Source organism: Oncorhynchus clarkii, chromosome 13 (assembly GCF_045791955.1).
Source record: "Oncorhynchus clarkii lewisi isolate Uvic-CL-2024 chromosome 13, UVic_Ocla_1.0, whole genome shotgun sequence".
Taxonomy (NCBI): domain Eukaryota; kingdom Metazoa; phylum Chordata; class Actinopteri; order Salmoniformes; family Salmonidae; genus Oncorhynchus; species Oncorhynchus clarkii.
Window position 1 is genome coordinate 26,190,709 of NC_092159.1, and position 12,423 is coordinate 26,203,131.

Genomic DNA, 12,423 nt, shown 5'->3' on the forward strand with positions numbered 1-12,423 from the left:
ACGCCTCCTGGAAAACTGCCTGTATGTGAAAGTGGAGAAGTGCCAGTTCCATCAGGTCTCCTGTTTGGGACGCCAGATCAGCCCGCAGGGAGTGATTATGGATGAAAGGAAAGTCGAGGCAGTCAGGTCAACTTCTGCTTCTTTAAAAACTTCAGTTCCATTGCCTCTCACCTCTCTCCTCAAGGGCGGTCCCCGTGAGTTGATGTGGAGTCCTGCAGCTGATGAGGCCCTCCGCCTACTGAAGGGCGGTTTGACCTTCGTTCCGTTACTGAAACAACCAGATTCTACGCTGTCCTTCGTGGTCTTGGTGGACGCCTCAGAAGTGGGAGTGGGGGCTGTCCATTCCCAACGCCAAGGTAACCCACATATATCCATGTGCATACTACTCAAATAAACAGTCTCCTGCAGAGAGGAACTACGACATTGGCGACCGGGATCTCCTTGTGGTGAAGTTGGCATTAGAAGAGTAGAGACACTGGCTGGAGGGTGCCAAGGACCCATTTCTCATCCTCACCGACCATTGGAACCTTGAGTACATACAGCCGAGGCGGCTGAACCCATGCCAAGCAAGGTGGGCCCTTTTCTTCACTAGATTAAACTTCACCCTGTCATGTCGCCCAGGTTAAAAAATCATTAAAGCCGATGCCCTGTCCCATCTCCACTATTCGGGAGAAGCTCCTGGGCGCCCACAACTCTCACTGCTGGACACCCAGGTATCACCCGCACTATTCAATCCATCTCCGCAAAGTACTGGTGGCCCATCTTGGCGCGGGACGTTGCCCGCTATGTCAACTCCTGCTCCGTATGTGCCCAAACAAAATCTCCCCGGCAGCCTCACATCCGGGTACTGGCCGCATTCTAACGGCAGGTGGAGAGTATCAACCAGGAGCTGGAGAGGTTCCTTAGGAGTCACTGCCCGGTTCCTTCCCTGGGGGAGTACACCCAGAACTCACTTTGTCACTCCTCCACCGGGCTGACTCCCTTCCAGTGCGTCCTGTGATATCAGCCGGCCCTGGCCCCGTGGACCCCGAGCCAGACTGAAGCCCCTGCGGTGGACAAGTTGTTCCGGTGCGCATAGGAGGTTTGGAACTCTTCCCACGTCCACTGCCAGAAGGAGCAGGCAGACCGCCACCTCATTGAGGCTCCCGTGTTCCATCCTCGAGATCACGTCTGGCTTTCCACCAGGGAACCTCCCGCTCCACCTGCCCTGCCGGAAGCTGATCCCCCCCGGTTTGTGGGGGCCCTTCAAGGTCCTCCGGCGGGTCAACAAGGTAACACATCGATTACAACAAGACTAGGCGATATATACAATGGAGTTGCTTACCAAGACGACATTGAATGTTCCTGAGTGGTTCAGTTACAGTTTTGACTTAATAACCTCTAGTGACTCCCCATCCCGGGTCCGGGAGCGTAATCATCGACTGACACTAATTAGCATAACGCAACAGACATAAATATTCCTAGAAAATATTCCTATTCATGAAAATCACAAGTGAAATACATTGAGACACAGCTTAGCCTTTTGTTAATCACCCTGTCATCTCAGATTTTCAAAATATGCTTTACAGCCTAAGCTAGAAAAGCATTTGTGTAAGTTTATCGATAGCCTAGCATAGCATTTTGTCCAGCTAGCAGCAGGTAACTTGGTCACGAAAATCAGAAAAGCAATCAAATTAAATAGTTTACTTTTGATGAGCTTCGGATGTTTTCACTCACCAGACTCCCAGTTAGATAGCCAATGTTCCTTTTTTCCAAAAATATTATTTTTGTAGGCGAAATAGCTCCGTTTGTTCTTCACATTTGGCTGAGAAATCTCCCGGAAATTGCAGTCACGAAAACACCGAAAAATATTCCAAATTAGCTCCATAATATTGACAGAAACATGGCAAACGTTGTTTATAATCAATCCTCAAGGTGTTTTTAAAATATCTATTCGATAATATATCCACCGGGACAATTTTTCAGTAGGACCGATTGGAATAATGGCTACCTCTGTATTTTACGTGAGAATCACTCTGAGAGCTATCAGGTGTCCACTTGGGCAATGTAGCCGCTTACGGGTATTCTTCAACATAAATGCGTAAAACTACGTCACAATGCTGTAGACACCTTGGGGAATACAGAGAAAAAGTAATCTGGTTGAAAGCCCATTCACTGCTCAATAGGGACGCATTGGAACGCAGAGCTTTCAAAAGATGAGTCACTTCCGGATTGGATTTTTCTCATGCTTTCGCCTGCAATATCAGTTCTGTTATACTCAAAGACAATATTTTTACAGTTTTGGAAACTTTAGAGTGTTTTCTATCCTAAGCTGTCAATAATATGCATATTCTAGCATCTTGTCCTGACAAAATATCCCGTTTACTACGGGAACATGATTTTTTCCAAAAATGAAAATACTGCCCCCTAGTCACAATTAAATCGGCTTGAAAATCTATGGCAAGACTTGAAATGACTGTCTAGCAATGATCAATAACCAATTTGACAGAGCTTGAAGAATAAAACATAATAATATTGTTTAAATATTGTACAAACCAGGTTTGCAAAGCTCTTAGCGACTTACCCGGAAAGAGATATTTATAAATTGGATATTTATTTATTTAATTTTCAGTATATTTGATTTTAAAAATTATAACACCAAAACAGTCTTTATGAGTTGTACAAAATGTATATTTACACGTGATTTAATTTGAATGAAATGGTATTATGGCAGCGATATTGGATTTGAGGCAATAGGGAAGGGTGTGGCCGGCAAGGATGTTCTTGTCCCATCACTCTCAATTGACTCCTGTGGCGGGCCGGGCGCAATGCACGCTGACGCGGTCATCAGGTGTGCAGTGTTTCCTCCGACACATTGCTGCTTCTGGGTTAAGTGGGTGTTGTGTCAAGAAGCAGCTCGACTGGGTTGTGTTTTGGTGGACGCACAGCTCTCAACCTTCGCCTATCCCGAGTCTGTAGTTACAAGACTGTGTAACTACTAATTGGATAAAAATACTAAAAATAATTCTTAAAAGACAGGTGTAACTGTATGTATTTTTGTCAGACAAGATGACCATATAGTACTGAATGAGAGCAAATTTGTCAGTTAATCAGCTACAAAAACAGTAGCCTACATTCGTCATAAAACTTCATAGTTGATATTTCTGCCAAATGTACCTCTGTGTTTACAGAGGTACATTACATTACCAAAACCCTTTAAGACATCCTAATGCAGTTTGTTTGTGTATGTAGGGCAGACAACTGACTACTTGTATTCCACATTTGAGCAATTTCAGAGCTTGCAATATTGGGTTAAAAAAGGGGTGTGTTTTACTTCATAAATGTGAGAGACATGGTTGTGTTTTGTTCTACCTCAGGTATCTCTAAAACTAAAGCCCTTTTTGGATTGGCCACTAGCCTTTTTTTTGACAGGCTGTCATGTGCCTTTTACTGAGGAGTGGCTTCTGTCTGGCCACTCTACCATAAAGGCCTGATTGGTGGAATGCTGCAGAGATGGATGTCCTTCTGGAAGGTTCTCCCATCTCCACAGAGATTGCTCAGTTTAGCCGGGCAGCCAGCTCTAGGAAGAGTCTTCCTGCTCCAATCTTCTTCCATTTAAGAATGATGGAGCCAACTGTGTTCTTGGAGACCTTCAATGCTGCTGTGGTACCCTTCCCCAGATCCGTGCCTCGACACAATCCTGTTTCTATATATCAACTCATACACCCTGTGCCATGGAATCGGTACATCAAACATCTCTTCCCAGTTATTTTGCCACAGCTGTCAACATCCTGGTTCTCAAATGAAAATGTTATATGTTCCTATTTGGCTATTTTTGTTCCTCTGCCAGTTTTGATCCTTTATATTGGGCAGACAGACCAGTTACCCACTTCCTCCCACTGCCACCTGCCTCCTCCATTTTTGAGGTAATGCTGTAATCAAATCATTGTAATCTTGGACCTAACAGAAGATTGAGCATTCCTACCCACCAATACCTGGGGAAGGTTTTGTGATTTTAGCTGATTTGTAAGCGTGTGTTTTGTGTTATTATTACTGATCGATCATTTAAACCAAAATTCCCGGCAGCTCTTATCTCTCTGCAAACATCAGTGTTTGTTTAGGCAATGTTGCTTACCCAGCACACTGGACTCAGTGACATCAAACACACCTTGGGTAGTCAAGAAAATAAACATGTATTTGACCCAGGTCTGCTGACCTCACATGAACGGTTACGAAACGTGAGTGCAGCGGTCAACCTGGTTTCACAAGGCTACCAAAATCAGGGCTGCCAACTTTTGGAGTGATTGAAGTGAGGTATGATATGTGAATTTCATTGCCCCCTTGCACAACCCCTATACAGGGGGACTGGGGGTCCTCTCCCCAGGAACATTTGACTGTTTTAAAGCTCATTTCCTGCAATTCTACGTATTAGGCCTATAACCAGGGTCGACATTTTTATTATTTTTTATAAACAAAAAAAAACAGGTCAAGTGTATTCAGGATGCTTTGAACATTAAATGAACACTAAACATTTGACAACTTTCTTTGAGTTTCTTGTGGGATGAAATTTTAAGTATGCTAATAATTGTTTTATACATATTTTTAGGTGTTTTTTACACTGTATTCAGACAGTAATGAAACGAGACAGGGACACAGGCAAATGGGAGAAACGGTTGGAAGCAGAGATTGATCCTGTTCTCAGGTGGAAAGTTGTATGTGACAGGTGCCAGATACAACATGACTCTGCACAGGAAATACTAATACTATTGGTTGATTGCAGTTAAGTGACCACATTTAAGATATCCAAATGCGGGACAATAGGAGGATTTTATGGGACACACACACACACACACTACAATCCCCCTCCCATTCATGGTGTAGTGCACATTTTTTAGGTGCTGGATAACAGTACAAAAGTAAATTACGTCATCATTTCTCAACGTCTGTACCAACAGATGTAGCCTATTGAATATCATTATGAAATATCCACCTAGCAGGTGTGGCATATCAATAAGCTTATTAAACAGCATGATCATTACACAGGTGCACCTTGAGCTGGCTACTCTAAAGGCTACTCTAAACTTTGCAGTTTTGTCACATCACAATGCCACAGATGTCTCAAGTTTTGTGGGAGCGTGCGATTGTTATCCTGACCAGGAATTTCCATCAGAGCTTTTGCCAGAGAATTGAATGTTAATTTCTCTACTATAAGCCGCAGGATTGTTTGAGACCAGCCACCTGGACAGCTGATGAAATTGTGGGTTTGCACAACCAAAGAATTTCTGCACAAACTGTCAGAAACCGTCTCAGGGAAGTTAATCTGCATGCCCGTCGTCCTCGCCAGGGTCTTGACCTGACTGCAGTTTGATGCTGTAACCAACTTCAGTGGGCAAATGCTCACCTTCGATGGCCAATGGCATGTTGTAGAAGTGTGCTCTTCACGGATGAATCCGGGTTCCAATTGTCCCGGGTAGATGGCAGACAGCGTGCATGGCGTTGTGTGTGCGAGCATTTAGCTGATGTCAACGTTGTGAACAGAGTGCCCCATGGTGGTTGTAGGGTTATGGTATGGGCCGACATAAGCTAAGGACAATGAACACAATTGCATTTTATCCAAGGCAACTTGAATGCACAGAGATACCGTGACGAGATCCTGAGGCCATTGTCGTGCCACTCTGCCGCCATCACCTCATGTTTCAGCATGATAATGCACAGCCCCATTTCACAAGGATTTGTACACAACTCCTGGAAGCTGAGAATCTCCCAGTTCTTTCAGGGCCAGCATACCCACCAGACATGTCAACTATTGAGCATGTTTGGTATGCTCCGGATCGATGTTTACGGCAGCGTGTTCCAATTCTTGCCAATATCCAGCAACTTCACACATCCATTGAAGAGGAGTGGGACATTCCACAGACCACAATCAACAGTCTGATCAACTTGATGCGAAGGAGATGTGTCGTGCTGCATGACATGATGCAAATGATGGTCACACCAGATAAATTACTGTACTGTATCACAAAGCCTTTATTACTGTCCAAATAGAGTTCTCAATAAAGAAAGAGCCTAACAGGCCAATTTGGGTTGACATGAAAGAAGAACCCCATTTGGAGCATCATTAGTATCCAACCCAACCAAAACAACCATTGACTGACCAGGTCTCTCCAAATCTCCCAACAATGATCTTTCTAGGGTCAATTTTAAATTAATGTTATGCTTTTTCAGCCATTCCTGAAGCTGAGACTAGAGACAGGCTACCTGAGGGCAATACCAGAACAAATTGTCTATTGATTCTGTGTCCTCACAACAAAATCTGCAGAGAGCTGCGATGTTTTTATGCCCCAAATAGTCTTGAATCTTATGTAGTTTTATATATCAACTCATACACCCTGTGCCATGGAATTGGTACATCAAAAATCTCTTCCCAGCTATTTTGCAATCTGTATGACACAGCAGTCAACATCCTGGTCTTCAAATGAAACTGTTATACTTTCATATTTATGCTATTTTTGTTCCTCTGCCAGTTTTGATCCTTTATATTGGGCAGACAGACCAGTTCCCTACCTCCTCCCGCTGCCACCTGCCTCCTCCATTTTTGAGGTAATGCTGTAATCAAATCATTGTAATCTTGGACCTAACAGAAGATTGAGCATTCCTACCCACCAATACCTGGGGAAGGTTTTGCGATTTTAGCTGATTTGTAAGCGTGTGTTTTGTGTTATTATTACTGATCGATCATTTAAACCAAAATTCCCGGCAGCTCTTATCTCTCTGCAAACATCAGTGTTTGTTTAGGCAATGTTGCTTACCCAGCACACTGGACTCAGTGACATCAAACACACCTTGGGTAGTCAAGAAAAATACACATACAAAATACATATTTTGTATAAATACAGGTATTTTATCAACCAGCACATTTGAGTTCAACCATAATATTTGTTGTAATGTAGTTGTTGTATCTTTTCTGGGGGCTGAAATTGAAAAACATTAGATTGTTCTTGAATAAATTCCTCTAGCTCTGTAGTACCGTTTTCTATTTATTTTGCTATCTACCTGTACTCTTAGTTCCAGTATTTCCCTTGTTAGTCTTGTCTCTTTGGACAGAAACTGCTTTTTCTTTACTGATGAATATTGAATTGAATGACCTCTGAAGCTACATTTAAAAGTATCCCAAACAAAAAGGGGATTTGCTGAACATACAGTACCAGTCAAAAGTTTGGACACACCTACTCATTCAAGGGTTTTTCTTTATTTTTTACTATTTTAGACATTGTAGAATGATAGTGAAGACATGACAACTATGAAATAACTCATATGGAATCATGTAGTAACCTAAAACGTTTTTCAAAAATCTAAATATATTGTAGATTTTAGATTCTGCAAAGTAGTCACCCTTTGCCTTAATGACAGCTGTGCACACTCTTGGCATTCTCTCAACCAGCTTCACCTGTAATGATTTTCCAACTGTCTTGAAAGAGTTCCCACATATGCTGAGCATATGCAGCTTTTCCTTCACTCTGCGGTCCGACTCATCCCAAACCATCTCAATTGGGTTGAGGTCTGGTGATTGTGGAGGCCAGGTTATCTGATGCAGCCCTCCATCACTCTCCCTATTGGTCAAATAGCCCTTACACAGCCTGGAGGTGTGTTGGGTCACTGTCCTGTTGAAAAACAAACAATAGTGCCACTAAGCACAAACCAGATGGGATGGCGTATCGCTGCAGAATACTGTGTTAGCCATGCTGGTTAAGTGTGCCTTGAATTCTAAATAAATCACTGTCAGTGTCACCAGCAAAGCAACCCCACACCATCACACCTCCTTCTCCATGCTTCACATATATTCAGAAATCGTCAGTTCACCTACTCTGCGTATCACAAAGACATGGCGGTTGGAACCAGTGACCATTGCTCGTGTTTCTTGGCCCATGCAGGTATCTTCATCTTATTGGTGTCCTTTAGTAGTGGTTTCTTTGCAGCAATTCGACCATGAAGGCCTGATTCACACAGTCTCCTCTGAACAGTTGATGTTGAGATTTGTCTCTTACTTGAACTCTGTGAAGCATTTTGAGGTGTGTCTCTTACTTGAACTCTGTGAAGCATTTAAATAAATGCTTCACAGAGTTCAAGTAAGAGACACACCTCAAAATGCTTCACAGAGTTCAAGTAAGAGACACATCTCAACATCAACTGTTCAGAGGAGACTGTGTGAATCAGGCCTTCATGGTCGAATGGGCTGCCCAAATGGGCTGCAATGTCTGAAGCTGGTAACTCTAATGAACTTATCCTCTGCAGCAGAGGTAACTCTGGATCTTCCTTTCCTGTGGCGGTCCTCATGAAAGCCAATTTCATCATAGCGCTTGATGGTTTTTGCGACTGCACTGCGGGAAACTTTGAAAGTCCTTGAAATATTCCATATTGACTGAACTGATTTGATGATGCCTCAATGAAGGTCATGATGATGTCTGGTGTAATTGGAGATGGCACATGATTCAGCTGAGAGAAGAAAAAGGCTTTTTTGTTGCCATACATCAATGCATTGTCTGGATTTTCTTCCACAGCCTGATGGTACTTGTAGTTGTCTAGGTCACCCACAGTGCTCAGACGAGTGCTGCAACAACTGGTTCAAGAGGGGCAAATCCCCCCCCCCCCCCCCAAATGATTTAGTCTAATACAAAATGGCAGTGCTTGGTATATCTATCTTCTGCTTCGAGCAATATCCGACATCATCTTGGCCGCAGTCTTAAAAAGGTCCTGGATCCAATACACGACAGAAAAAAAGTCCCTGAATTTCCAGGAGCTGTTTCCAAGGGAAGACATACCGGGAGCAAACCAACAACAACTGCCTTGGCAACACAACAACACACTGTGAGGACAGAAGAGACGTCCCACTGCATGCACTTCTAAACTTTGCCGTGCACTATTAAGTGCCAGATTCAGAGAAGCCGTCAGAGCAAAATATATCACCAAGACCAAGTCCATTGCAGTGAACAACATGCAATACAATGTAAGAGACTATCTGGTCATCAACACAGTCCCTTCAGAAGCGATCCCTGTGTTCATGGAAGTGTGTTCATTGACTAACTTATATAGCACAACACGCTTTTGTTTTCACATTTTCATATGCTTTTCCTATTGTGATATGCCCTGACCAGAACACTGACATTCTTTTGTATATTTATTTTCCCCACAGAACACCAAATTGATGAAGAGAGATTGTCATTGGACCAAAGAATGGTGGAGCAACTCGTCCCAATAATCAAAGTTCAAATCAAATTCACAAAATGAATGGAGAATCAAAAAAGGATCAAATAGGTTAGTCAATGTATGATCCTTTCTTCTTTAAAGGTTGCTTTCCCTATCATCACCAAGCCTATATCCAACCTTTTTAACCTGTCTCTCCTCTCTGGGGAGGTTCCCATTGCTTGGAAGGCTGCCACGGTTCGTCCTTTATTTCAAGGGGGAGATCAAGCTGATCTTAACTGTTATAGGCCTATTTATATTTTGCTCTGTTTATCAAAAGTGTTGGAAAAACTTGTCAATAATCAACTGACTGGCTTTCTTGATGTCTATAGTATTCTCTTGGTTATGCAATCTGGTTTCCGCTCAGGATGTGGATGTGTCACTGCAACCATAAAGGTCCTCAATGATGTCACCTTTGCCCTTGATTCTAAGCAATACGGTGCTGCTATTTTTATTGACTTGGCCAAAGCGTTTGATGTGGTAGACCATTCCATTCCTGTGGGGCGGCTAAGGAGTATTGGTGTCGCTGAGGGGTCTTTGGGCTAGTTTGCTAATTACCTCAAAGAGTGCAGTGTATAAAGTCAGAAAATCTGCTGTCCCAGCCAATGCCTGTCACCAAGGGAGTACCCCAAGGCTCGATCCTAGGTCCCACGTTCTTCTCAATTTACATCAACAACATAGCTCAGGCAGTAGGGAAGCTCTCTCATCCATTTATATGCAGATGACACTCAGCTGGCACCTCCCTGGATGTTTGTGTTAAATGCTCGACAACAAAGCTATCTTTGTGTCCAACAAGTTTTCAGGGGTGGCAGGTAGCCTAGTGGTTCGAGCGTTGGGCCAGTAACCGAAAGGTTGCTAGATCTGTCGTTTTGCCCCTGAACAAGGCAGTTAACCCACTGTTCCTAGGCCGTCATTGTAAATAAGAATTTGTTCTTAACTGAATAAATAAATGTAATTCTCTACCCTTAACCTAGTTCTGAACACCTCCAAAACAAAGGTCATGTGGTTTGGTAAGAAGAAGTCCCCTCCTCCCACAGGTGGAGAGTTTACTACCTGTGAGGGTTTCGAGCTTGAGGTAGTCACCTCATACAAGTACTTGGGAGTATGGCTATATGGTGCGCTGTCCTTCTCTCAGCACATATCAAAGCTGCAGGCTAAAGTTACATCTAGACTTGAGAATACTCTATTGTAATCGTTCCCCTTTCACCCCAGCTGCCAAACTAACCCTGATTCAGATGACCATCCTACCCATGCTAGATTACGGAGACATAATTCATAGATCGGCAGGTAAGGGTGCTCTCGAGAGGCTAGATGTTCTTTACCATTCGGCCATCAGATTTGCCACCAATGCTCCTTATAGGACACATCACTGCACTCTATACTCCCTTGTAAACTGGTCATCTCTGTAGACCCGTCGCAAGACCCACTGGTTGATGCTTATTTATAAAAGCCTCTTAGGCCTCACTCCCCCCATCTGAGATATCTACTGCAGCACTCATCCTCCACATACAAAACGCGTTCTGCCAGTCACAATCTGTTAAAGGTCCCCAAACCACACACATCCCTGGGTCCCCTCCTTTTTTCAGTTCGCTGCAGCTAGTGACTGGAACGAGCTGCAACAAACACTCAAACTGGACAGTTTTATCTAAATCTATTCATTCAAAGACTCAATCATGGACACTCTTACTGACAGTTGTGGCTGCTTTGTGCGATGCATTGTTGTCTCTACCTTCTTGCCCTTTGTGCTGTTTTCTGTGCCCAACAATGTTTGTACCATGTTATGTGCTTCTACCATGTTGTGTTGCTACCATGTTGTTGTTATGTTGTGTTGCTACCATGCTGTGTTGTCATGTATTGCTACCTTGCTATGTTGTTGTCTTAGGTCTTTCTTTATGTAGTGTTGTCTCTCTTATTGTGATGTGTGTTTTGTCCTATATTTATATTGTATTTATTTTAAATGTTTATTCCCAGGCCCCCGTCTCCGCAGGAGGCCTTTTGCCTTTTGGTAGGCCGTCATTGTAAATAAAAAAAGCATTGATTTTATTACATTGATTCTATTCCAATTCTCTGCACCTTTGTTCCAAGCCTGAAAGCACAAAATAAAGTCATTCGTACACAGCTGCAGCAAACAGCCCAGCAAAATGAGCCAGCGTCTGTCCAGCAAAATGAGCCAGCGTCTGTCCAGCAAAATGAGCCAGCGTCTGTCCAGCAAAATGAGCCAGCGTCTGTCCAGCAAAATGAGCCAGCGTCTGTCCAGCAAAATGTCACAGCAACAGGACACATCAATCAGCCAAAGAGTCTGACCATTTGTGTTTCGACTTCAAATTTGCAGACGTATTAAAATAAAAACATTTCTAAAAATGTGACGATCTCATCGCCCTACTGTGCGCTCAAAGTGGAGGTCTCAGATTGTGCAGGTGTTGTTCGACTTCATATGTACTTACACTTGGTGAGTATAGTTATGTAGTTACCTGATCTTAGCTTAATGTTAATGACATACATTCCTCAGTTATGAGTCATAATGCTTGTGTGTGTATCATCCTGAGCACTGTCTCTGTGTTGTAACTTTAATGTGTTACAGAGTTAATGTTTAAGTTTATTCTTTGAGCTGTATCTAAAGATATTTCTTTAGATTTATTTGCATATGTAATTGTATTGGGTTGTGTTGAATTACGTTTTTTGACTGCAAGTCCCAGAATGCCTTGCGAGAGGAATGAGAGAGAACACGCCAATTATGTGCAGGTGCAGTGATTGTGGCTGACTTTCCAACAGCATCTTACCTAATGTAACGTGAACAAGTATTCTTACTAAAAGAAGCTTTCGTATCAAACCCGATGTCCCGAGTCATTACTTTGAAGTTAGTTAATCTAAAATTTGGTGCCGAAACCCGGGAATGAGCTACGACGAAGAAGTGGCTGAAATGGCTGAGGAAACAACAGCATCTTACCTGCATTGCTCTGTACCAAAACAAGGTTGTTAAATGTAACGTGAACAAGTATTCTTACTAAAAGAAGCTTTCGTATCAAACCCGACGTCCCGAGTCATTACTTTGAAGTTAGTTAATCTAAAATTTGATTCCAAGCTCCTAATCTGAACATGTTTTGGAGCCAGTATGAGACCGCTATTCACAACAATCATTCACTTTGTAATAAGGAGAAGTTTATCTATCTGAAAACATATCTCACTGGACCAGCTGCAAAGGCA